At 39.5% G+C, this 23,773-nt stretch overlaps 1 long non-coding RNA gene across 1 annotated transcript in view; it reads right to left on the bottom strand.

Moving 5' to 3' along the window:
* Positions 1–2,900: 2,900 nt before the first annotated feature.
* The window catches only part of LOC130581770 (uncharacterized), a 70,936-nt gene continuing 50,063 nt past the window's right edge, over positions 2,901–23,773 (bottom strand). Inside the window, exon 4 of the long non-coding RNA XR_008966264.1 lies at positions 2,901–7,035. This is a non-coding gene — a long non-coding RNA (uncharacterized LOC130581770). The remainder of the gene's footprint in view (positions 7,036–23,773) is intronic.

Raw genomic sequence — 23,773 nt, 5'->3', positions numbered from 1 at the left:
GGTGGAAAAAAGTGAGACTGTAAATTTAAAAAATATTAAATGTTAAGGCAGAGGAATTTTTAAAACAAATCTGCACCAGAAGCACCAAGGAAAGCAATACTATGAAGGAGAAAGCAAGAAAATACAGGTGCCTGTGGGCATTTAAACTAAGCCACAGCATAGWCAAGCACCAAGTTTCGCTAACTTTCTTTATTTCCTGCTTAAATGATAGGATATATTTTGTTTGAGTTTGTTTGGTTTTGATAAGAAGCAAAAAAAGGGGAAAGAGTGGGAAACTAATCCATCATAAAATTCTTCTGGTGTGSACCTTGGGAATTTTGCACAATCTGAGTACTCTGAATTCCGACTGCAGAGGTTCATTGCAGCTTATATGACCTTCCCCTCTCCCCATCTATAGGAAAAGGAAACCAGAGTTACATAAAGAGAACAGTGGGGCTGCAAGATCAGAACTTTCTAGTACCCAAGGTCAGAGCTCAGGCGTTGCCCATCTTCTCACAGAGATGCAAACCAATACACACAGCAGCATTCTCAGCACCCTCTGTCCCATTCCCTAAGGAAAAATATGTGAAAAGACAACACTTTGAACCAACCTTTAGCCCCTGCTGGCACATGTCTTCATATGGAGCAAGGGAGAGGAAAAGGAAGCAGTGATGGGACAAGGTATMAGCCAAGAGTTCACAGGGAGGAGTGCTGCAAATGCCTGCTGAAATCACATCACTCATATCCTGAGATTATACTGGCCTACAGCATGTGCTGGAGCTTCATGTTTGCTTTATTAGTCGTGCTACTTTCCAATTAAAAAAAAAAAAATTAAAAACTGAGAGAAGGGTTTGATTTTGTTTTGTTTCCGACCAAGAACAGGAAAGAAATTTGATTCCTGAAGGAAAGTTCTCAGGAGTGGGAATGAATATGAGGATTRTATGTCTGAATCATCCTGTTAATTCCCTAAATCCCACACCATGTGGAGTTCAGATAATGTTTTCAGCTGGGAAACTTTTTTAAAAAAATAAATTTATTTTTTAAAAGGAAAAACAAAATAAAAGGAAAGAAAAGAAATAAGTAGTTTAGAGCCCCTCCCTTTCTAAATCACAGTTAGACCCTGAAAGACCAGTTTTGTTTTTAAACAAAGTCAGCAAATTGCCCCTAAGCTGGTCAATTCCAGTAATTGGCATCAGAGTAATAACAGTCACTCAGTTGGTTTCCCTTCTGCCAGACCAAAAATAACCATTCAGCCAAATTCTTCCCAAAAGTGTTTATTTCAGCTGAGGCGAGTACAGTTAGATTGCAGACATGTCTTTCTCACAGTTGGAAAATGTACGCCTCCATACACAGCCTTGTTTCCACACCCTTCTCTGTATATTCAGGGCCACCACTAGACATATTAGTGATTAAAAATAACAAAAAGCATCTCCTCCCTTTCTTGTTAGGAACAGCAGCAATAGAATTACTTTTATCAGATGCTGCCAGTGAAACACAGCCTTTGTGTTGTTTACAGCATGCTTGTAATTCATCACAGGGAAAACACCCATTTACCCAACAAACATGAAAACTCATGCTGATTACAGGGACTAAGAAATCAATATAAAAACACCTTCCATATTTATTTGAGGCAGGTACATAGATTCATCCACCTAAAAAGCATAAAATCATCACAATCACGGTAAGTTTTCCAGATGTTAAGTCAAAGCACTCCTTGTTAGCCACCTTGGACATGCCAAGTGGTAGGCACAGCATTATTTCACGTACTTAGAGCACAAAGAGCCTGAAGTGCACAGGTAGTGTGAAGCTTGATCTCACAGTCCTCCCAAGACACCCCATCACCAGGACACTGAGGGTGCTGCTGAGAGCAAGGACTGCACAGCAGTACTGGCCTTGACAGCTGAAAGAGRGATCCATCTGAATCTCTGAAGAGAATAGACATTACATACAAGAAATTTGAAAAATAATCATTAGGACCATTAAAAGCAGGTATTTCACACCACTGTGGCTACTCACATTCTCCTCAGCCTTTGAGGACAGGAGAATCACCCCTCAATTTCATCTCAATAAATATAAACCAGCATTTTCCCCAGAGTTTGCAAAGGACATTGGTGCCATCATTGGACATAGGATAATACCATGGAGCTCACAACCATAACTGTTTCATAACTTTTGAAAAATTTATCTGAGTAAGTCTACTGGAACAAGAACATTCACTAAAACCAGCAGCTGAAAACATTTTTTCTGCCCATGGTCATTCAACATGAGACAGTGGAAGGAAATGACAATGAGTCATCTTGACATGGGATGGAGCAAAATTTGAAGGAATACTGGATACCTCAAGAGATAAAGGCCAGAGAAAGCTGCTGATGAATCTCGATGCAGTCCTATCCAAAAGGAATTGATCTTTAAACTCTGGACTCCAAAACACAACACATTTCTTGAGTTACAYAGCTTTAAGTTAGCTTTGAAAATATAATAGGAAACTAAACACTTTTGTTTGTTACAATTTCTCTTCTAAAAATGAATAACATGGCCATACAGTTTCAATACAAATGAGACAACATGCTAGCTGCTGCTGCATCTACAGAAGCACATTTTTTGTAGACACATATGTATGTGTATGCACACCATATGAGCCAATTCTATCTACACACAAACTACATTTGGTTGTTTTCTGACCTGAGAAATGGTTTGTACTTCCAAAAGATATTTTTCTCCTTTAGCTCATCTAATAGAAGACATTTTCTCTCTGATCCACATAGTGTTAGGCACACTGCTTCCATCATAGGGGTATTTGCAAACATACAACACAGGCTTATTCCCCTCTCCTTTTCAATTGCTTGACCTACATCAGTTGACTGAAAATAATTACTCGGTACCAAATCATAAAAATATAGCACCTACACCTAAAAAAAAAAAAAGCAAATTAGTTGGGTGTTCTTTTTATTAACCCACTTGTCTTCCTTAACAGCACTTTAAAAATATATATTTAACATCCTGGGAAAACAAAACAGTAGTATTTATGGTTTGTACATAAGCAAAGGGCAAAATCTTCAYAATGAAACTCTTTAAAGCTCCATAATTTACACTCAGGTCATAAGCCAGCAATAAAATATTTTAGAAATAGCCATAAAATTGTGATCCAARTTCTTTCTTTTCAAAATCTCTGCTGCAACTCAGCTGTTAAGAGTCTGAGTAGGATTATTTACATTTCATCAGTGGTAAAGTTCACATGTAGTCCAAACTGTTCCGAAGTTTCCCCCATTTCTGATGGAGCCTCCCAACTCTGGCTCACCCCTGCAAGGGGTTGGACATTTTGCTGCAAATGCTTTYACCTAAAGAGGTGTCCATCACTGAACCCAACATGTTCCATCTGAAATAAGTTCAGGGCAAGGACTCTCACTGAACTTTCATGTAGATTTCTTGTGGGCTGTGACAGATGTGGAATTTAGGGGCTGGTGTTGTAGCAGGATTTACCTCGCCTCTCTGGATTTCAGTTCTTCCAGAGCCTGCACCTCTGGGGTGATCAAGCATTGCGCCAACAAAACCCAACTTTTTCCCCACATATCTGAAACATGATAATCTGTGAAACCTCCAAGTCTTACCCATGAAGAGATCCAGTGAATCTGACAGTGAAAACCAGAGACAGATCCTTAGGATCTGACCCCTGCCTTATCATTTGGGGTACCAGAAGCCATTATCCCCAAGCTCAAAGGTGGCAAGCACCAGTTCCATGGGCATGGATGACATACCACTGCCTCAACAGGAGGTGCTGTGCCTGCCCTACAGGCTGTGATCCAGTTCCAGCTACCTCCAGACAGTCTCTGTACAGGAKATGTATTTGTTTTGGCTCTCTCATTTGAAGTTTCAGGTCCAAATAATAAATTCAAACCAAAATAACCCTCCAACCCAAATCAGACTGAAAATAAAAGTTGAAAACATGCAAGTAAGGTGTCATATGCACCGGAAAGCTTATTTCAACTTGTTCTCTTAACAGCACAAAGTAAATAAGAGGAAGTATGGAACAATCCATATTCATAGGATGCCTCACCAAACATTCACAAGTTGCTTTAAAAATTATTTGATGTTTGATTCTAAACTCATTGCAATCAGCTGGAACCTTGTATTTTRTTACTGGGGATGTAAGATAAGACATTGTAGAAGATGGAGCAGTGAGCTCTGACAATTCAGCATACTATTACAGAAAATATCAAGTTTTGAACTCATGGTAAGGTGTTTAGACCAAATCCACAAGGATCAGAGTAGTGTTTATAAATAGCTCACAATCAGTGAGAGATTATCTTTGATTCTGCTGTTGACCCACTGAACTAGAACAAAGACATTTGCTTATTACTGCTAGGATTTATCAGTAGGATATTACAGTAAGTGAGCAGATGTTATACAACAAAAAATAAGCATGGGAAAGTGGCAGCCATTGTTACATAAAATACCAAGGCAAAAGTTTGAATTTTGGTTCTCCTAATACACATTCCTTAACYTGACCACAGGAAGCAGGTTACAAAACAAACCCTGCCCAGTGAGAAATATTACAGGCAGAAAGTGCATAACAATTTAGTTACTCTTATTGCTTCTTTCTTCAAAGAATAAGTTAATTTTATCATCTATGAATGAATATTTTTTCACCATTTCCAGACAACTGGGGTTGTGTAATTTCTTTTATTTATTTTAAGGTTACAAAAATGTAAACAGTCTGCTAGAATTTCTTTGAGAAGACAAACATCAGTGATGACCAGGTACAGATTTTAAGAAGTTTTCCTGCATGCTTCACAGTCACCTGATGTGGCTTTGTTTTCCCATTGTAGGTTTTACTCACCTTGGAAATCAGCATAGTCAGTATTTCAGGATATTCRAGATTCCTGGAAACCTCCAAGAACCGTAACATGTCAGGCCCTGATTTGGAAATGTGCCTACCTGTTTAACCTCAAGCACAAGACCTCACATCTTCATTACACAAAACTTTAATCAAGCATTTAACTTTGAACATATATGGAAGYGCTTTGCTGAATCAGGAAGGCTCTGGACCTTTTTAAAGAGCAGCATTGTTAATTGACTGCAAAGATGTTATATCCTGCAAGTGGGCTCTTAATGAGCCGTGCCTGCTGGCAAGCAGCTCTGACAGCACACAGCAGCCAGCTGGTGCTCAGCAGCAGGGCAGAGGATTGCTGCATTACTCATGGGGTAATGAGTGCATACTCCCCTCTCTCAAATAACTGCAGGACAGGTTGATGTTAGCTCCTAATATGTTGGTTCCTGTGCATACCTGGCCACTAGTCACGATTACTGGACAAAAAAAAAAAAATCCTTTTCAGAGTCATCTATAATGCAACACTGGAATGATTTACTTAAATGGTGAGCTTTATGGTGGAAGAATATATAAGGCAATAAAATATCTTTTACAGCTGGTTAAGCACTGAAACAAAGCTGAGATGTTTGGTAACTGCAGAAGGGCTGCTGGTGAGGATATTCTAATGTAGTGAAATCTCACAAAATTAAAGGAGATTAAAAAATCAAATATCATGCTTGTTTCATGTTGTTTCACATGTTGGAGCTGCACACAATTGCAACAGACACTTCTCTCACACTCTCTGTAGATGCTTGTACCAAAGACATRAAGTTTGGGTACAAACTGAACAAAGAAAGGTTTTGGAAAGTGTATGTTTGAGGTTGGGTAAGTAAATAATTGATCAAAACCACATCCTTAGTGGAATAGGAATGCTATGATTAGGAAGTATGTTTCCAAAACAGTTGCTCCGGTATATTCAGCAACCTAACTTTGAAAAACTGAGGAGCTCACACTCGGCCATTACACAGGCATGTGCAAATCATTTSACTTCAAAGAAGTAAAACCCGCCACAGCAGCTCTGAATTCATCCTGAGTGTTGAATTACCCATTTGGTGCACGTAAATATTACCGTCCACCATTACAGATATTATTCTGAGAAGCTAAATTGCTTGCTTAAGAAAAGTGCTCCACGATGTCAGTAAAAACTTTGGTGGTGTTCATCAAAGGAACACTTGCTATATCTAGGCTGTGATTTTTTTCTCATCATAGATTACCATGTTACAGAGCCTGGAAGTAAAAGAATCTTTAGGCAAGCTCAGATTAAAATGAAGCTTCTCATATCCTCCTCAAATAAGAAGCAAAAGTAGAGGAATTTAAGCAAAAAACCAAATACTTTTAATTGTAACAGAATCAACACCTTTATTCCTCCTCCTTTTTCTCACAATTGTTCTTTATACAATTTTCTCAGATCAAATTTTTACTCTGTGCATTCCCTGTGTTCTCTCCATACGCTGCACTCTGCTTTTGCACAGACTCAAACAATATGGGCCCTCTCTTTCAGCTGGAACTTATATAAAGTATACAAATGAAAAAAAAAAWATTTTAGCAGTTTAATCTGGTTATTGTTTCTTTTACTCCAACCAACATTGCTGCTTACTTTGGATGGGTAATTGGYCTATAGTCTCTGGATACAAACTTTTACATGATATAAATAAAATGCAGAGGATAGCTTATAAAAATATTTTGGGCACATACTGTGTGAAAATATTTTTCCAAACTGTTCTGAAAACCATGGGCCAAATATTGGAGTCACTCTTGCCAGTCATTTATAACATACCTCTGATGCACAAGGTTAGCTTCAACCCTCTTAGCTGCTGTAGAACAGATTTCAGCACAAACTGTATCATTTTGACATGCTTCTGTTACCTTATTTATGGCATCTTGAATAAGGCCATTGCTGTTTAAAATAATTTGTGTTTGAAGAATCCTTGTAGAAATCCACATCAGAAGACTATCAGATTTGACATGATTTTCTTTTGTCCCTTTTGAAGATGGAGTTACTTTGGATCCGTTGTCAGAATCTCTTAAGTAACTTGACAAGGAAGCATAAATTCCCCAATGTCACTTTATCAAAAACTGTAAATCAAGTTTCCTTTTCTTCTTTATGATTTTCAGCAGCAGTTTACACCACGGTAGAGCAGTGWGGCTTTCTGGTTCTTCCACCACCTCCAGTGTCCTGCAAATGATATCTGAAGGATGGAAAGAGTGTCAGCTCTTCTATCACCACAATAYTTGGATTCCTATTTATGCATTCAAGCAAATTTTGAAAGACTTCATTTTTACCAAGCCTGAGTACCTGTGGTTTTCTTAGCCCACAAACAACTTCCAGGGCTTTCAGTTTGCAAAAGTCATTGGAACATTAATAATTCTTCTTGCTTGGATCACAGATACTCCATTCCCATTTATTCATCTTCCTGTAAACCCTTTTTTTTTGCTTCAACAGAAAGCAGATAGATTCCACACGACTAATCAGCACGGCCACAGTACTTCAAACCCACCTTCAGTCAAAGCTACAATGTCCAGACTATTTTTATACACAGCTACCACAAATGCCTTTTTTAGTTTAGCAGGGAAGTCTGCATTTTTCATCCATCCCTTTCTACTTATCAATGACTAATATATCTCCATATAATTAACCTTCATATGTACCTCATACCTAGGACTTAGAAACCATGGACACATCCAGGAGGCATGAGGGAAGTAGGTCATGCTGGCATGACAGCGTTTACATCTTGTCCCCGTTTAAACCTGATCCCCAGGTTTACTAATATGCTCCCCTTCTTCCTCTGCCCAGGAGGATCCAAATCTGCAGTAGCATGTCCAATACCAGCATGTTTAAAAGCATCTGCTCTTTTCTGCATTTGCTTATTTTAGGCTACAAATAAATTCCTCCCTACCTGACATTTTCCCTGTCCTTCTCTACTCCCACCACCTCTTTTCCTACAGGTTGTTTTTCCCATACTGAGAGTCCAGCAGGTCTTGTGCACAGAACTGTAGACATACATTGATTTAAACACAGAAGTACAGAAGTACTTGGGACTGGAGGAAATGTTACAAAGAGATGATTGTAAAGCTACCAGTATTTCAAGCAAGGCTTTTTTTTTTTCTTTAATTCCCTCCTCCACCACACTGGACCCTGTAAAACAAGTGTCCCCTTTCTCCCTCACCCAGCCTGATTCAATGCTGCTCTCYCTCTTGACATTACTGCAAGTCTCATGACTCCAAGACGCAGTTCCCAAAGAGAAATGCTCAAATGAGAATGTCATGACCAATTGACCACAAATGCTACCATTATTCATCGTTAGGCTGAATAATTCCTGCCCACCATAGATCACATCATTATGCAAAGGCATGAGCTAAGAATATAGAGAAAGACTGGCAAAAGGCCTCTTTAAGAAGCATGCCAAATTTCACTGATTCATTTAAAGAACAAAGCATGTCTATCAAGGTAATCTTTATATATTCTGAAGACTTTAATATTAAAAGGAGTCCAGGTGTTTTTTCTGAACTTCCATGCACACATTTCCCTGACTTATGTTTTCAGAAGAGGGGACTAGATATTATAATAACAACATATAAAAAGRTTCAGCTGTTTTTTCCACAGTTTCATACACTACTGCGGTCACTTCTTTTGGCAGAAGAATTTTAAAGGCTGTAAGAAAACACCAGAAACAAGGTTGACTTTCAGATTTTTTCTTTTTAAACTTCAAYAGTGTCAGCCTCATGTTTAGCAAGATTATTTAATTTTTTGTCAGTCTATTTCATTTTTCTAGGCTCTATACAGAGAAGGAAGTTTATAATTCAAAAGAAACATCCACTAACAAAATAAATGAAGAAAAACTTCCCTCAAGGGAAGACTTATTTTAAATTAGAGAGGAGACTAATCAAAGAGAAAATGACAGCAACCTGGGCACCACCAYATGAAGACCCAGTTAGCAACTACACACATACATGACAAAAAGCCACACTCAGCTTGAATATGCTATAGCTGGACCCACACAGTATTGCAGCTCAATGATTTCATGGCAATGAGGTCACCCTGCTGCCTGAGATCATAGGGGATGGACAATTKTGGTAGGCTTTGGCACACATGCACAGTCAGGAATGCTGCAGAACTGCCATCACCCTCCCACTGTCAGTAGTGACACAGCTGAGGGCAAGCAGGGGTACAGCAAAGAGATCACAGCTTGAGATGTGCACGTGCTGCACCCCTATGAGCAGCTTCAGAGGATGCTGAGATAAAGGAGTTACAAGCACTTGGTTTATTCAAGAAATGCAGGGTCTGAAATGAAGCCARTCTGTGAGCACAAACACATCACACCTGACCTCAAACTGACCAAGCACAAAGTCTCCTGAAAACACCAGTTTGCTTTGCCAGGGAGCAGCATTAGCAGCACCAGCTTCAATTGTCCCCTTTCAGCCTCCATGTATTGTGCCCTTGGTGTGTTTCCTGCAGGAAGAGGCATGGAGGGGAGTGGCTGCAGGAAATACACAGGAGGGAAACAGCAGCAGCAGCAGCCACAGCATAACTCCCCAGCCAGCTCAGGGCTTCACCTTGCACTGGCCTTCAATTTCCCCTTGGCAAATTGTTAAACAACCACCTGGCTATGGCCAGCCCCTCTCAGGGGCCAAGCCTAAGTGTGTTGTTGCACATTTATGCAAGGCAGGTTCTCAGATTTGAAAGTATTTCCATGTAATAAAAGGTAAAAAATAAATTTATTACACTTAGATATTAAGTGCAGCAGTTTAGTTTCAGATAAATACCAAATAAATGGCTTAATGCTTAAAATATTTTGACAGAATGGCATGTTGCCCACAGGCCGCACAGGTTGCTTGAAAAGCAGGAACAGAAAAAATGTACAGTAAAGATTTTGTGAATACATTCCTCTTACCTATTGCAACTAGTTTGGGTTGATTAGCACCCCCAGAAAAAAAGAGCAGGAGGCACAGAGAGTGAGAAGAACCTTTAAATCAGCAGTCACCCAAGGTTTGTATCATGCTCAGGTTTCTAACCCTTTAGCATGGTAACCTTTTACCAGTAAAACACACTCAGCAGTGTCCACAACAAAGAAATCAGACCTCCTTACAGCAGCTGAAAATGTGATTTGCCTCCTTCATCTGCAGGTAGTATTAAGGGGCCCTTCCAGTTGTGCTGCAGAGTGCACACAGAGGCTTTGGGAAGAGGAGTCAGAAAGCAGTAGCTGCTCTCCCTAACCTGGGCACAGAAGCCATGAAAAACTGTGCATATTGTGAAGGCAAGCAGCCTACACAGCATGCCTGGAAAGCACTGTTTTAGGATGGCAGAAAGCTACACTGTGATGAGGTTGTTTAAAGGCTATCCACAGGTCTAACAGTGGACATAGGGAGATGGAAGAAGTTGCTTATGCCAAAGGAAAGGAAAAATGTCCTGAAGAAAAAAAAAAAAAAGAAAAAAAGAAAAAAAAAAACACAAAAACCCAAAATACTTCTCCTTCCATCTCATTTTTTTCTCCCTTCTGTAATGTTGAAAAGAAAAAGCCTCACATTTGGTAATACTGACATAACATTCTTAGCAGGTAGGGAAAGAYAAATATAGGGGAATTCCATTTACCCCAAAGGTTGGATTTTGTTTTATTTCAGTTCACTTTAGCTTTGGTTTGTTGTTTTTTTTTTTAACCTAAGGTTTTGAACTTTTTTTTTTTTAATTTAATGTTGCAGGAAAACCCACAGAAGTCGTGTCTGGGTTTAATGCCTATGCCAAGCTCTCCACCTCTGTGTTTCACATTCAGTGCATGCCTCATTCACCCAGAGCTCCTCCATGCTGCCCTGCTGAGACCCAGGGTGAGGGAATAAGAAATTACTCAGGCACCTTCYRMTAATGTSGCAGCAYTTATTCATTTCCRCTGATATTCTGAAACCAAAATAAAYCCCAAAATTAACGAACTACAGMAAGAGAGTAATACTTGAGAGCATGACAAAATGGTTGATTTTTCACACTTCACTGGCCATTTTTGCTTCCTGCACAATTTTTTTCCTCTTCCCTTCCCTGCAAGATCCCATCCCTCTTCCCACCACCTTCCTCTTCAGAGGGCTTGCAAAGAGCCTGGGGCAGCAGAGTGCAGATGCCAGAGCCCGAGCCCATCCATCAGCAGCCCGTCAGCAGCCTGACCCCCATCCATCGGTATCAGCATCCAGGCACGATGTGTGAGCGAGGTTTGGTGCCGGTTTCCATGGCAATGACACCACACACCGAATGCAACCCACCCATGGGGCTGGCTTTGCACAGAGGGACACGAGATAATGGGCTGAGGATATACAGATAAGCTTAAGGCACATAAGGAAGAGGCACCATCATCACATGAAGGCAGAGCATTTGTCTTAATGTTTTCCTATGACTGCCTCTGCTTTTTTCCTGCAGCAATCTGTCCTAAGCAAGCATTGAAGGGCACCAGTTTCAGCAGCTCATACATATATGTGGCTGGGTATAGTGGTACATGCTTGCAGACAGCAGAGACCATGCCATCTATATATGGTCAAACAGCACTTCCAGTGACCCCTCTTTACCCTCTTATGTCTGAGAGAGTTTCTTAAGGGCTTTCCTCAGAACCACAAAGCTGGAGCTTTAATTCCTGACCTATTTCCAAAGCTCAGCAAAAGCCAGCACAGATGTATGTTCACCACAGAAACATCCTGTGATTTTGTAAAGCAGTTAGAAAAAAAAAAAAAAAAATCTCAAGTTGCAAGGCTAAGCACTCTGAAAGCTCTTGGATCAAAAACGTCATTAGGAAAAAAAATAGTTATTGTTTGTTTAATGTTTTCCATTTTAAAAGAAAGTGATTTTCATTAGATGAAAGAGCTTAATGGTTTGAATAAAAAATCTGAGGGTTTCAAACCTCCAGCATGTGTGTAGCATTTTCTAGCTAAACATTTCCTAAGCTCATGGAAGGGCAGAAAACTCAGGTTGCACAGGACATCCCTTAGTCCCACCACCTTCCTGCCTCACTCCTGCCAAGGGGCTTGAGACATTCCTTGGACACAAGCACAGGTTCCTAAATTCAGGGTCAGCAGCACTCTGTGCAAGAGCCTGCAGTGCTGTACACTGCACACCAAGTTGCTATTCCTACAGTCCCATGTTTGGGCTGACCATTGCAGGACCAGTCATTCCCCAGGACCAGGAAATGAATTGATACATTTTCTCAAGTCATAAAAATATTTTCCTGTCTTGACAATATTGGACTGTGAAGACCTTTTGCCAGAGATGAATATCTTACTCAGCCTGCCAAGTAACAAACATACTTTTCAAGGCTTTTTAGCTCTCTCATATAACTGTCTTCCCCAAATGCCAGACATCAAAGACTAACGTTGCCTGATGAGCCATAATTGACACGACAACCACGTAACTCATATCATCATATAATCTTTTTTTAAGCAGTGTGGAAACCTTTCCAGCTATCCACATTTCCTTTAAACATTTCACTTTAAACTCAGTGAAATTAATTTTAAAATTGGCAGTTCAGTATAATGAAGCATTTGCAAGAGCTGTAATGTCTTTTGCTCATTTTGTTCTTAATCGGCCCCCATAATTTGCATTTAATTCAGATTCTCAATGTTCTAGTACTATACAGGGGAGAAAATTGCATTGTTTGACTGCAAAAGATTAAAAATACTACTGAAAACCTAGCAGATAAAATATGAATGCACAAAACATCAGAAAATTCTCACACCTGGCATGAGAAAATGGACATGAATGCATTGAAAGTTCCCGAAAACCTTGGTCTCTTTCTTTCACATAATATATGGAAGAGTGTGCCAAACCCCAAAGAAACATTCCCACTTTGGAGGGAGGAAGTAAACCACATGCCTTCCATAAATAGCACTCTCCTCTCCTAAGTAAACCCTCTGCACTCAGCCTGTGACTATGTTACAGTTTAAATATTTTGCTAACCTTATGCTATATTTTCAGCACAGCAAAAGCCAACACTGCAAARCATCTGCCCTCAAGTTATAAGTGGCAATGCTTAAGAGGTGGCTTTTCTTCTGTTTAGGAGAAGGGGTGCCCTGGCTAGGAATGCAGCCCAATTCATCCTAGGTCGTCTGGAATGGCTGGGCTCAAAGGTCCTGCTATTTACCCACAGCTAAGAAACTGCTGCCTTTATAATGAAGCTGGCTTACCCTGCACAAGGGAAAGAGACAGAATAGCATCAAAAGAAACAGTCTCACTGGGCTTTTACATGAGAAATCAGCTGAGCCAGCGGCTATCCAAGGAAAGAGGAGGAGGTTCCTTGCACACATTATACTATTTAATTAATTAAGGCACATAGCAGAAGCTATTTGAGCACACAGACACAGCTCGACAGAAACAAGAGGCTGGTCCAGAGGCACTCACCAGCCTCGGCTTGGCTGCACCTGGGAAGACACAGGCATCAAGAAAAGCCAAGTTCAGCCTGCTGAACAGAAAAGGCTGACATTTTCCCCCTTTAAACTCATGATACCCCCTGCCATGGWGTGGAGCAGAGACCAAAGGATGTCGATAAGAAATCAGCACCCACTCGGCCCTTCTCTAACTCTGACCCCCAAAATGAGCGAATTAACACTTTGCATATTTGGACAGGCCACACTGGAGGCTATATAGGATATACACATCTCCTTTTCCACTCTCTCATCAACAAAACATCACTCTTGCTTTTAAAACCTCGGCAATGGGGAGATTAAAGTAGGGCAATAGGGAGATTACAATGGCGAATACACCGAGCCTGACCTTTCAGTACAGGAATTCTGGGTCGCAAAAAGCAGGCTCTGGGCAATGCAGTGCAAAGAGGAAGAAACAGAGATTATCAGATAGGTCACCATGAAAAAAAAAAAAAACAAGGAAAAAAAACCCCTGCAACCACACCTCCAAGTAACTAAATTAAAAGTCTGAAAATTGTCATCTTTTGATCTGTTTATATCACAGACACAGCTATCAACAATCGAGCTTGCTTAAAAATTGTGGTGTTTAAAATAATTCTCTCAACTCCTTACTTGCCTTGGAGGAGGATTCAGCAATATAATAAACATGGATTCTGCTTTCAGTACTTGCCTTCACAGAAAATGGCTAGAAAGTTAGTACTGAGAAAATAAAAACTGAACCATAGCTGATCATATCATAACAGAAAGAGCTTGAAATTTAAAACTAAATCAGGAAAACATCTGCAAAAAAAAAAAAAAAAGAAACAACAAAAAAAAGAACAACAAAACAAACACACAAAAAAAACCCAAACCAAAATCATACATGCCACACAAGTAAAGCCTCTGCAAATACTGCTGGCAAATTATCATTTACAAGTTGGCTACCTCAGATTTCTAAAATCCAGCAGCCTACCTGAGCTCYCACCACATTTGTCTTCATGGATTACACAGAACAGCAATTTTCCCTTTACCCTAGTAATGTTTCAGTTAAGGTCACAAAAGATGTCACTTCCCTCTACTTTCTTCACCAGTTTTCCCAGAAAGGAGGGAAGAAAATTTAAATCACTGCCTAATAAAACAGCTATTTGGGGACCAAGGATGTGACAACTTTGCTAGAGCTGACTGTGACCTGAGCTCATTCTTTACATTTCCTATCAGAGGTACTTGCCATGGCTGCACAAATCTTTCTCAGAGTAGAAGGCATTCCTGGGCTCCTCATTCAAAGGCTCTGATTGCCCCCTGTGAAATGACCCAAATCTTTCTTTAAAAAAATAAAAACCGATGTTTCAGTGCTCTTGATACATACTACTAAGTCAGACCCCACAACAGACCCAGAAAGGCACACTGAGAGCTAAATTGTTCATATATTCTAATTACAGTTTACACAAAGTGAAAGGCAGGTTAATAAGGTCCATTCATAAAAAAAAAAATTAATAAGAAATGGCATTCTTGTATGGAAGAACAGGGGACTTAGCCTTTGGAGGACTGATCAGAAAATACATTTTAYATCCAAGAGTCACCTATAGTCCTCAGCTGAGAAAGAGAAAGGAGTAAAAGGGGTAGGGAATGGAGAAAGGAACAAGGGACTTTATTCAATAAAATCTTTTTAAAGAGAAGTGTTTCTCATTAAACTGGTCCCTCTATACCAGAGCAGCAGATTCAAAAGGTTTTCTCCCATGTGAGGTTTTTCAAGACCATTGAACACACGCAAATCTGCAGACAGAGGAAGCAGAAGAAAAGCATTTCAAGCAGCAAAGCTGGAAAGGCAGACAATAGGTGCCACCTCCAGATAGCAAGGAAGCACTTTCCCAAGAGACCCGTGGCCACCCATATTTAATGTGGGTAACTGAGAACACGCTCCACTCTGGCCAGTATGAGACCCACCACTACAGCTGCTCACTCAAAGCACTGGGTGGCCCTGAGTGCTTTTAAATGGAAAACATGAATGCAGAGATCTGGGTGGTGGTGTGTGTGCAGTGGCCTGAGAAGGAGGGGGAGGTGGGGCTGTCCCCTGCCAAACCCTGAGTCACAGCCCCATGCCAGGGAATCCCATGCAGAGCCCTGTGCACTGAGGTGCTGGGCTGAGCATCAAAGGAACATCACCTCAAACCTCCTGGTAAAACCACCAAAATTACCCAGCTGTGACATGCCCTTTCTTACATCATGTTTTGGCTACCCCATGGCTACCCCATGTGTGACACTACTGTTTTCAGTAAGCAGAGAGCGTGAGAAAGGCGYTGTGTGCCAGGCTTACTCTACGCCCTTTTCGTCACCTCATCTGCACAGCTTCATGTCCAGGGTTACTCATCACAGGTCCCCACCTGTCCATCAGAGGTGGCTGTGCCTCCAGTTCTTCACACTAAATTTCCTTCTGAGTGTACAATTGGGAGCATTAACACATTATTTGGTCTATGATTAAAAAGAGATTCTTTTTTCCCAACAAACAGGGTGAAAGGGAAATACAAAGTTCCATCCAGAAGAATATCATTTCCAAGTTAGACACCTTCAGTTTTAAAAAGCCCTGTGAGGTTCTAATTTATTAATGAATAGCTGCTGTTTTTGTAATTTTGTCATACTTATTCCATTACTGTCTGACACTTCCTATTGTCACTGCTTGAATTTTTAAACACTTCCACATGACTAGTGCTAATCTCCATGTTTCATGGAGGGCTGCTAATAAAAGGATAGAGATGCATGAGTGTATAAGGACTATTATAGCTAAACGTACTCTAAAGCCTGCTCTTAACATCTCTCAATTTCCAGCATTTCTCCCTTCCCCCTAACTCACAGCATCTGAAGGGGAAAAAGAAATGAAATAAAGATATTTTCCCCTTTATTCTGGGCTTGAGTTGGATTTATTTCTGGCCAAGAGAGAGAAAGAGAACTCCTCAAAGCAAAGGACTCCTAGAACAGGGTTCCAAGGTGCAGGACCCTTGTGTGAACCAAACCTTTGCAAGCAAACAGCAAACTTYATATCTTGATTTGTCTTTCAGAAAATATTGCCAAACTGGTATAACAAGCTATTGTGAACAGCTGCTTTGAGGATACAACCTTGCAATAAACAACCTCTGATTTAAACACAGGACTACACTCTCTGAGACAGTCTTTYATTTGTTTATTCCCAAGGATTTCAACACCTCTTTTATCCTGATTCCCTGTACCAYAGATTTTCAGCAGGTAAGTACAAAGACCTTATGCATTGGAAAGCACTGTTAAAGCACCTCTTTCAATTCATATTTTCCTAAAATCCTACCATCCACACCTTTTAAGAACAGTCACAGACCTGACTCTCCAATTCCCTCCCAGCCTTCCCATCCCCAGTTTAGGTCTTAAGTGCTTTTTACTGGCCCATGCAATTGCACACACACTACTTTACAAATAGCTTAAGTGCATAAATGTGAGCAGGAAATTTTCTTAAAATTCTATGAAATTTACAAATTTACTGTAAAGATCGCCACGGTAAACAGGAATAAATGACCCTGCCTGCTGCTTAAAYACATGTACTTTGTGCAATCAACATTGTTTTTCACCACCTCATTCCAACAGCACATTCTCCTCGCTSTATGTGCACTGTGTTCACCTGGGGAGCCCCTGATCCCTTGAGCAATTTTCAAGTAGCTCTTGCCCTTGGTGTGTCAAGTGAAGAAATATTCTCTACTTTACTGTGCCCCGCCCCCAGTCAGGGTAAATGGGGATCAGCTTATCTTGCATTTCTGTCTTCCCAAGAGGACCTGCATTACAGTAGCTCAGCTTTAAACCAAATGAAAAGAAGCAGTAGCCAGCRTCACTCCCAGTCAGTACAAGGCACAAGACAGTTCACTAATGCAGAGAGTAGGTTTAGATTAGATATYGGGAAGAACTTCTTTACTGAGASAGTGGGRAGGCACAGCAACAGGTTGCCCAGAGAAGCTTTGGATGCCCCATYCATGGAAGTGTTTAAGGACAAATTAGATGGGACTTTGAGCAACCTSGCMTAGGTGAAAGGTGTCCCTGCTCAAGAGAGGAGAGCTGGGATTAGATGGTCTTGAAGGTCCCTTCCAAACCAAATCAGCCTGTGATYCTATGTCTGACAGACTTGCATGGCACGCCTGCTTCAGAGAATGGTTAACACAGCTGCTAAAAAGACATTGCTTAGTTGTTTGCATAATAATCTAAGAGCAATCCTGAGCTGAAAACAGTTYGTAAGAAGTAAAGAGGTTTGGGTTTCTGTGACTTCCACAATTCCCCCCACATCAAATCCAAACTCACAGTCAACCCACTTGGCATCCAGCCCTTATTTCCAGAAAAAAAGTAGCATTTCTAAATGCTCCTACAACTATCAGTGCTGCACAGAATCAGAGCTGTCCAATTTTAATGCAACTGGCATATACACTGGCAATTTAACAGCTGCCCTAAAGCTATGTTGAGCTTGCATATGCACACCTATTTACATGAATTGTTACCAAAAGAAATTCAAACCATCATGAGAGCTGATTGTTCTCATGATTTCTCTTCAACATTAATGAAAAGCCTGGGAGCAAGAAAATGTTCTTCTCACCTTGAAATGACAGGGAAACTGAATATACAGGCCAGGCTTTGAGGGCTATACACACTTTGAGGGCTATACACAGCTTCTAAAGTTCAACCTGGACATCCCAAAATAAAGTTTTCTAAACTCAAAGGCTGTCAGATCTCATCTACTGAGCTCTTTTAACTATAGGACAAAGTCTAAAATGTACTACTTTTCTCACTACAAAGGAAGAAATATAGCCAATCCTCCAGGCAATGCTTTGAAAATTTATTCCTTCGTGCCTTTATTTTTAAATAATGACATTAGTCAAAAACTTACCATGATTTCATTTAAGACCTTTTAATTCTCTTTAGGTAACAAGATCACACTAAAACTGATGTCTATTTATCCCTGGGTAAACTGACAGAAAGGACAAAAAACTCTGAAAGTCAAGAGGCAGCCTGACTTGTCCAGGGATAAAACAAGAGATATACTGATCATGACYCTTGTGCAGGTCCAGTTTACAAGGTGAATCAATTTTCTGAATGCAGGGATTGAGCCTAAAATGGCTTGCACTGGCATGGTGTCCKAGTATAATATAAAAACAGTAACTGCTTACTTTCTAAACCCCTCTCTACTTTCATTCCACTCCTCAAGGAAATAGTTAAGATTATTTTTTCCAGAGAAGATACCTAATTGCCTRCTGCAGTCTCAGATCAAACAGGTATTTGCATGCTTTAATTTATGTCTACAAAGTTATACTTCTGGGCACAAAATAAGAGCTAGACCAAAGCTATCTTAATCAGTTTTAACAGCCAAATATACACCAACCAGCCTTACTGCTTATTTTGCATTTGAAATTTAGTGTTGATTCACAATTTAAAAAAGAAAAAAAAATRGAGCAATCACAGCAGAATCATGTTGTAAAACATAATTTGAAACATATCTGCTCATTCARTTCAYGCAATATATTCAAATGCCTGGKTGATTGTTCTCTCTGCCATGATAAGGGCACATGCACAAGGCAGAGCAGCTCCTGAATTCACAGGCCAGCAGGTGCTCTTGGGAATCGCCCTGATGGGCMCTTCTGATGCATGGGAAGCACCTTGCACAACTTCAGATTAACCATAGGTCAAAAGCATGCACTGAGGCAATAACCAGCACTGAATTCATATTAAACTCACCCCACACTAATTTGTTTTCATAGCCACAGCCACAGTTATGGGCACTAAATTGAGCTAGCTCCTCTCCTCCTGCTATTTTAACATTCATCTCTATCTACCTGTTCACATCTGTCCAGTGCGCTGAAAACACATTGCACAACTGTAGGTAAATTTTGTCATGTTTGCCTTTTCATATTTTGAGAGTGCAACAAAATGGAATTATTCTACATAACAAATACTGCCACTGCTCTGACCACAGAGAGGTCTGCCAGCCTCCCCATGCAAGATTATGACTAGCAGCACATAGCCCCTGCTYGATGAGGTTGCTCCCTAAAGTTTAAGCCAACAATGAATCAACCTGTAATATTGACAATTAGGACTGCTATACAAACTCTGTGAAGTTTATATACATCTCAACAAGTTTGGGGATCTGAAATTCTTAAGCTGTTTTCAGCTTGTAATATTTTCCTGATCTCAAAGATTAATATCTGTTCTAAGTTTCTTCATTAAATGCCATTTTTTGAGTCATCAAAATTCATAAGTTTGTCTATCAATCCATCTATAAACAATTGAAACATTCCTCTGACCCCAAATGACAGGCAGCCTGTGATATACTAAACCAGAACTTGTAAAGTTAATTTTTGACGTTTCCTTTATTCCTTCACTTTTCCACACTCCCTGCTTACTTTCTACTTTGTCTTCAGTTTTTACTTTTTTTGTCTCTCCTCACATGGTATTTTTTCCCTTTTTTTAAAAAACCTGTGCTCTGTTCACATCTCCCACATCTGCATTTGTATCTTTCTTACTGACCTGAGCTGAGCAGTCAAGATGAAGCTAAGACCTAGAGATAACATTGCCCAAATTAATTTCTGTCATTAATAGCAACGTTATACAGAATGCATACACAATTAGAGAACTTTTTAATAGGGAAAAGAAAGAGGGTTCAATTTGTGTTGAAGTTATTCTTACACTAGACTCTGTTTTTAAGTGAATATTGAGATGTTAAACATAATACAATTTCATGGAGATTTCATCAAATACTAGCTATGCCTAATCATTTGGATCACTTTTTTTAAGCTGTAAAATAGTATTTTTCCTCCTTGCTTCATTTACTAGAAAGGATCAGGTGTTACCATCCCCCAATACCAGTTTGTACTTATATGATTTTTAAGTTACAAGTTTATATTTCAATTTTCTGACYAGCTGCCAGTGACATTTCTTCTCTGGGCTGTAAAAGTAAGATGATGGATCTCCAGAGAGCACAATGTGAATTACCATTAGTTACAAAAGTCCTTGATGTTCTTGACAAACAAAGGGGTTTGAGAAAGCACAGATCTAAAYCTACAAAACTAGGAGCCTGTCAAAAAGTGCCCTGCTTCACGAACAGCAAGTTAAAGTGATCAATACCAGTGTCTGGATTGCCAGTATCCAGACATTCTGTATCCTTTACATCAGAAATAAACAGAAATTTAAAAGTCCCAGAATTGTTAGGGTTGAAAGAGACCTCTGGACATCATCTTGTCCAACCCCCGTGAATGCTGACTTCATCTGCAAATTTGAATACTAAAACATTTTAATTAGATGCTCCAATATTGAATAATATGGTTGTCGGAAGAGAAGCTTTTTGGAGATGGTTTGGAAGTTTTACACTCTCTTAGTAATTTGTGTGAAATGCCAAATGATGTGGGAAAACAATGATTACAAAAGAAGACTGYTCTCTTGCAGATGCCAACTAGATTCACAGAGAACCATCTGGTCATCTGGGTTTGCTGTTGTCATGATGTGCTGTGGTATTATTAGACTGCTTAGCTTGATGCATGGGAAGGATACAGATTTAAGGTAAATCAAAACATGTCCCATAAACACATCTTTTTTATGTCCAACTGTGTAATACGTGGGGGGTTGAAGCTTAAGGATTAATTTTTACATTGAATGAAGCCAAGGAAAACCTTCTCAGTCCAACAATTTCTGAAACAACAAAGGTAGATTTAGGATTGATCTTCATATCTTTTATTTTCATTCAAAAAATAAGAAGAAATCCCCTCTTAATAAAACTTCGTTCAAACATGTTTATCTACTCCACTGGAATTCTTCTTTCTCTGTCTCACACAGATGCAAAGATCTCACAATCCCCTCTTCTCAAAACASAATTTCAACATTAGCTACCAGTGTATTGCTTCTAGATGTAAGAAATTAACTTTTTATTGCAAGAAGAACSATTCAGTGGCACAGCTTCTCCAGGGACAAGGCAGAGTCCACACTGCTRAAGGTTTTCAAGATGCAAGATGACAGAGTGCTAGATAATCTGATTTTCCTTTCCCACAAAAGAAATAACAGTTATATCTAAAGTGGCCAGGAAGAGTATCCTTCCCTTAATTTGTGTTTTAGARATCACMAAAAAAAAAACCAAAGAAGTGGTACAAAAGTAGAAATACTTGAAAACATACTTCAGAAGAACTTTTTTGCAGAGGCACAAGGGTTTTTTTTCCCCCCAGTATTTACCATGAAGCAACAGGCAAAAGAGAATTATGTATTTGAAGAATAACATGTTTTTAAGCTGCAAGAAGTAAATCACCTAGAACATGTACAGCTCCAAGGAAAATTCTACTATACAAGATAGTCACTGCAGATTACTGCAGCTGTGCTATTTYCAAATGTTCCTTTTCCAAAGCTAAGTGAAAAAATATAGTTCAAGATGGTGGCAGGCAGTGATTTGAAGCRAATTTTGTACTTTCATCTCCTTTTCCTCCACTCACCTTCTTTTCACCCAAAGTCAAATTTTCCCATAAGACAATTGGTGCTTGCCCAGGAAACACATTGTAAAAAGCTTTAAAATGGGTATGTCATGACCATGAGCCAGTTCTAAGAAGAATTTTAAGAACAGAAAACATCTCACAATTCAGCTAAGGTTAGCTCACTTCTGATCCAATGTCAAGGTTATGACATATGTCAGAAACCATACATGGAGTTCTTTTGATGTTGAAAAAAATAGTTTGTGTCAAATGAGCTGGAAACAACAGTCATTTTATTTTTCTCATGTTCCTACTTGTCTACTGGTTTTCATATATAAGAAGTAAAATAGGTTTAAATGAGGAGTTGTGGTTCTTGCAGAGAAGACAATCATTTATTATTTCTTAGAAAGAATTTATACCAGGGAGGATGTTAGGATGTTAACTTCAGYGATTCCTCATCTGTCCCTTTCACTCTGCCCCATTTGAGGAGAGATGAACATGTGCAGAAAAGGGAAAAAAAATTTTCTTCAAACAACAGAGTGAGGGTGGAGACAAAACTATCAAAGATATATAAAGATGAAATAAAGGAGAAACGGAGATTATAGAATTTTCTAATTACTATTGCAAATAATAATCAGAGGGAAACATTAAGAGGYCAGCAGCTAAAAGCAACTGCCATGCTAATTAATATCAGAGTTATGGGCAGCAACAGCTTTCCTAACTTTTCTTCTTTTAGTTGTTTTTTTTGTTTGTTTGTTTTGTTTCTGTTTTTCACTGAAAATCCCTTTCTTTTTAGCAGCTTGAAAACTTAAGCATATCTATTGGTACAGACAGCTGCACCTCTGACAGAGCACCTCTGAGCACTGCAGGCTTCTTTGGGAATCCTGTATGTTCAGCACGAAGGTGTCAGACTCACTACACATACTTTTACCTTCTCAAGGGTTTACAATGTTAAAATATTTTATATGCTAGAGCTCTGTATCTTTCTTTCTAACATTCACTGMATATTTCTAGCACTTGAAACTCCCYAAAACCATGTTATCCCAATAACCATTGTCCCATTTCAGGACCAAAAGGGCACATACTTCCGTCTGTACGGTCACTCTTGAAATCAATGAGCRATGCAAAGCTTTCTCCCTGTAGAGATTAAACAAACCACACAAGTTTGTTCAGACCAAGCCTGGGAACAGAAACCAGGTCTTTTGCATGACTGCACGATGCATTAGTGAAAGGTTACTGTGCTGACCTTTGGTCTTGGTCACAAAACATTACTGATAATCCTCATTTTGATTAATATATTTTGTTTGGGTTTCGCTTTAAGGCTTGGCCTGATGTTTATTCAAATAATTCTCAGGTATTCCTGCCCTTGCACTCACCAGTGACTATTTGCACTGTCTGGTGAGGAAGAGTTGTTGCACTAAATCTCAGAGGAGGTGAATTATCTTAGGCTGAAAATTGAATAAACAAGAAGTGCTACTGCTACTCTGCTTGGATGATTTGCAAAATAACCTGCAGAAAAGCAGAAAAGCACATTACAGCTAGGAACAACAAAACATGTTGGAGGGATGGAGAGAAAGGGCAGCATGTGCATAAAAGTGTCTTTCACTAGGATTTCCCAAAAACAGCTCCACTGTGGGGAGAGGGAGCTGGTGCACACTGATGAGGGATAYTTGAGTAGAATAAAGTTATGCTAATCATAAGGCTGTGAAATATGTACTGCCCAGCTGGAGGCAGAAATCAGAGCATTGCTTTTGCTGAGCTAAGAGCAAAGAGAAGAAATCTAGATACAAGGGCAAAAGTTTCTTGAGAATTTCACATTGTGTGATCACACAAAGAATTAAGATTTGCTAAAATTGATAGTCTTAAGTTTCATCATTTAATTACAAATCACTCCAATAGTATCTGAGTGCTCTACTGATAACTACAACAAGGTTTCAGACTTTTTTAAAAGACCTTTTCRAGGTAATATTAATGGTGTTTTTCTGTTGTTGTTTTTCAGAACAATACTAGAGTCAGGATTATGCCCTGAATATCACCGCAGCTTCATAGTCAGAGAAAAAAAAAATAAACAAAGGATTTTGCATACAAGAACATATTAATTAAAAAAAAAAAAAAA

This window comes from Malurus melanocephalus, unplaced genomic scaffold (assembly GCF_030028575.1).
Source record: "Malurus melanocephalus ecotype Western Australia unplaced genomic scaffold, MMel_1.1 scaffold_434, whole genome shotgun sequence".
NCBI lineage: Eukaryota > Metazoa > Chordata > Aves > Passeriformes > Maluridae > Malurus > Malurus melanocephalus.
Note: the sequence above shows the minus strand (reverse complement) of the source record. Positions and strands in the feature narration are given on the sequence as shown.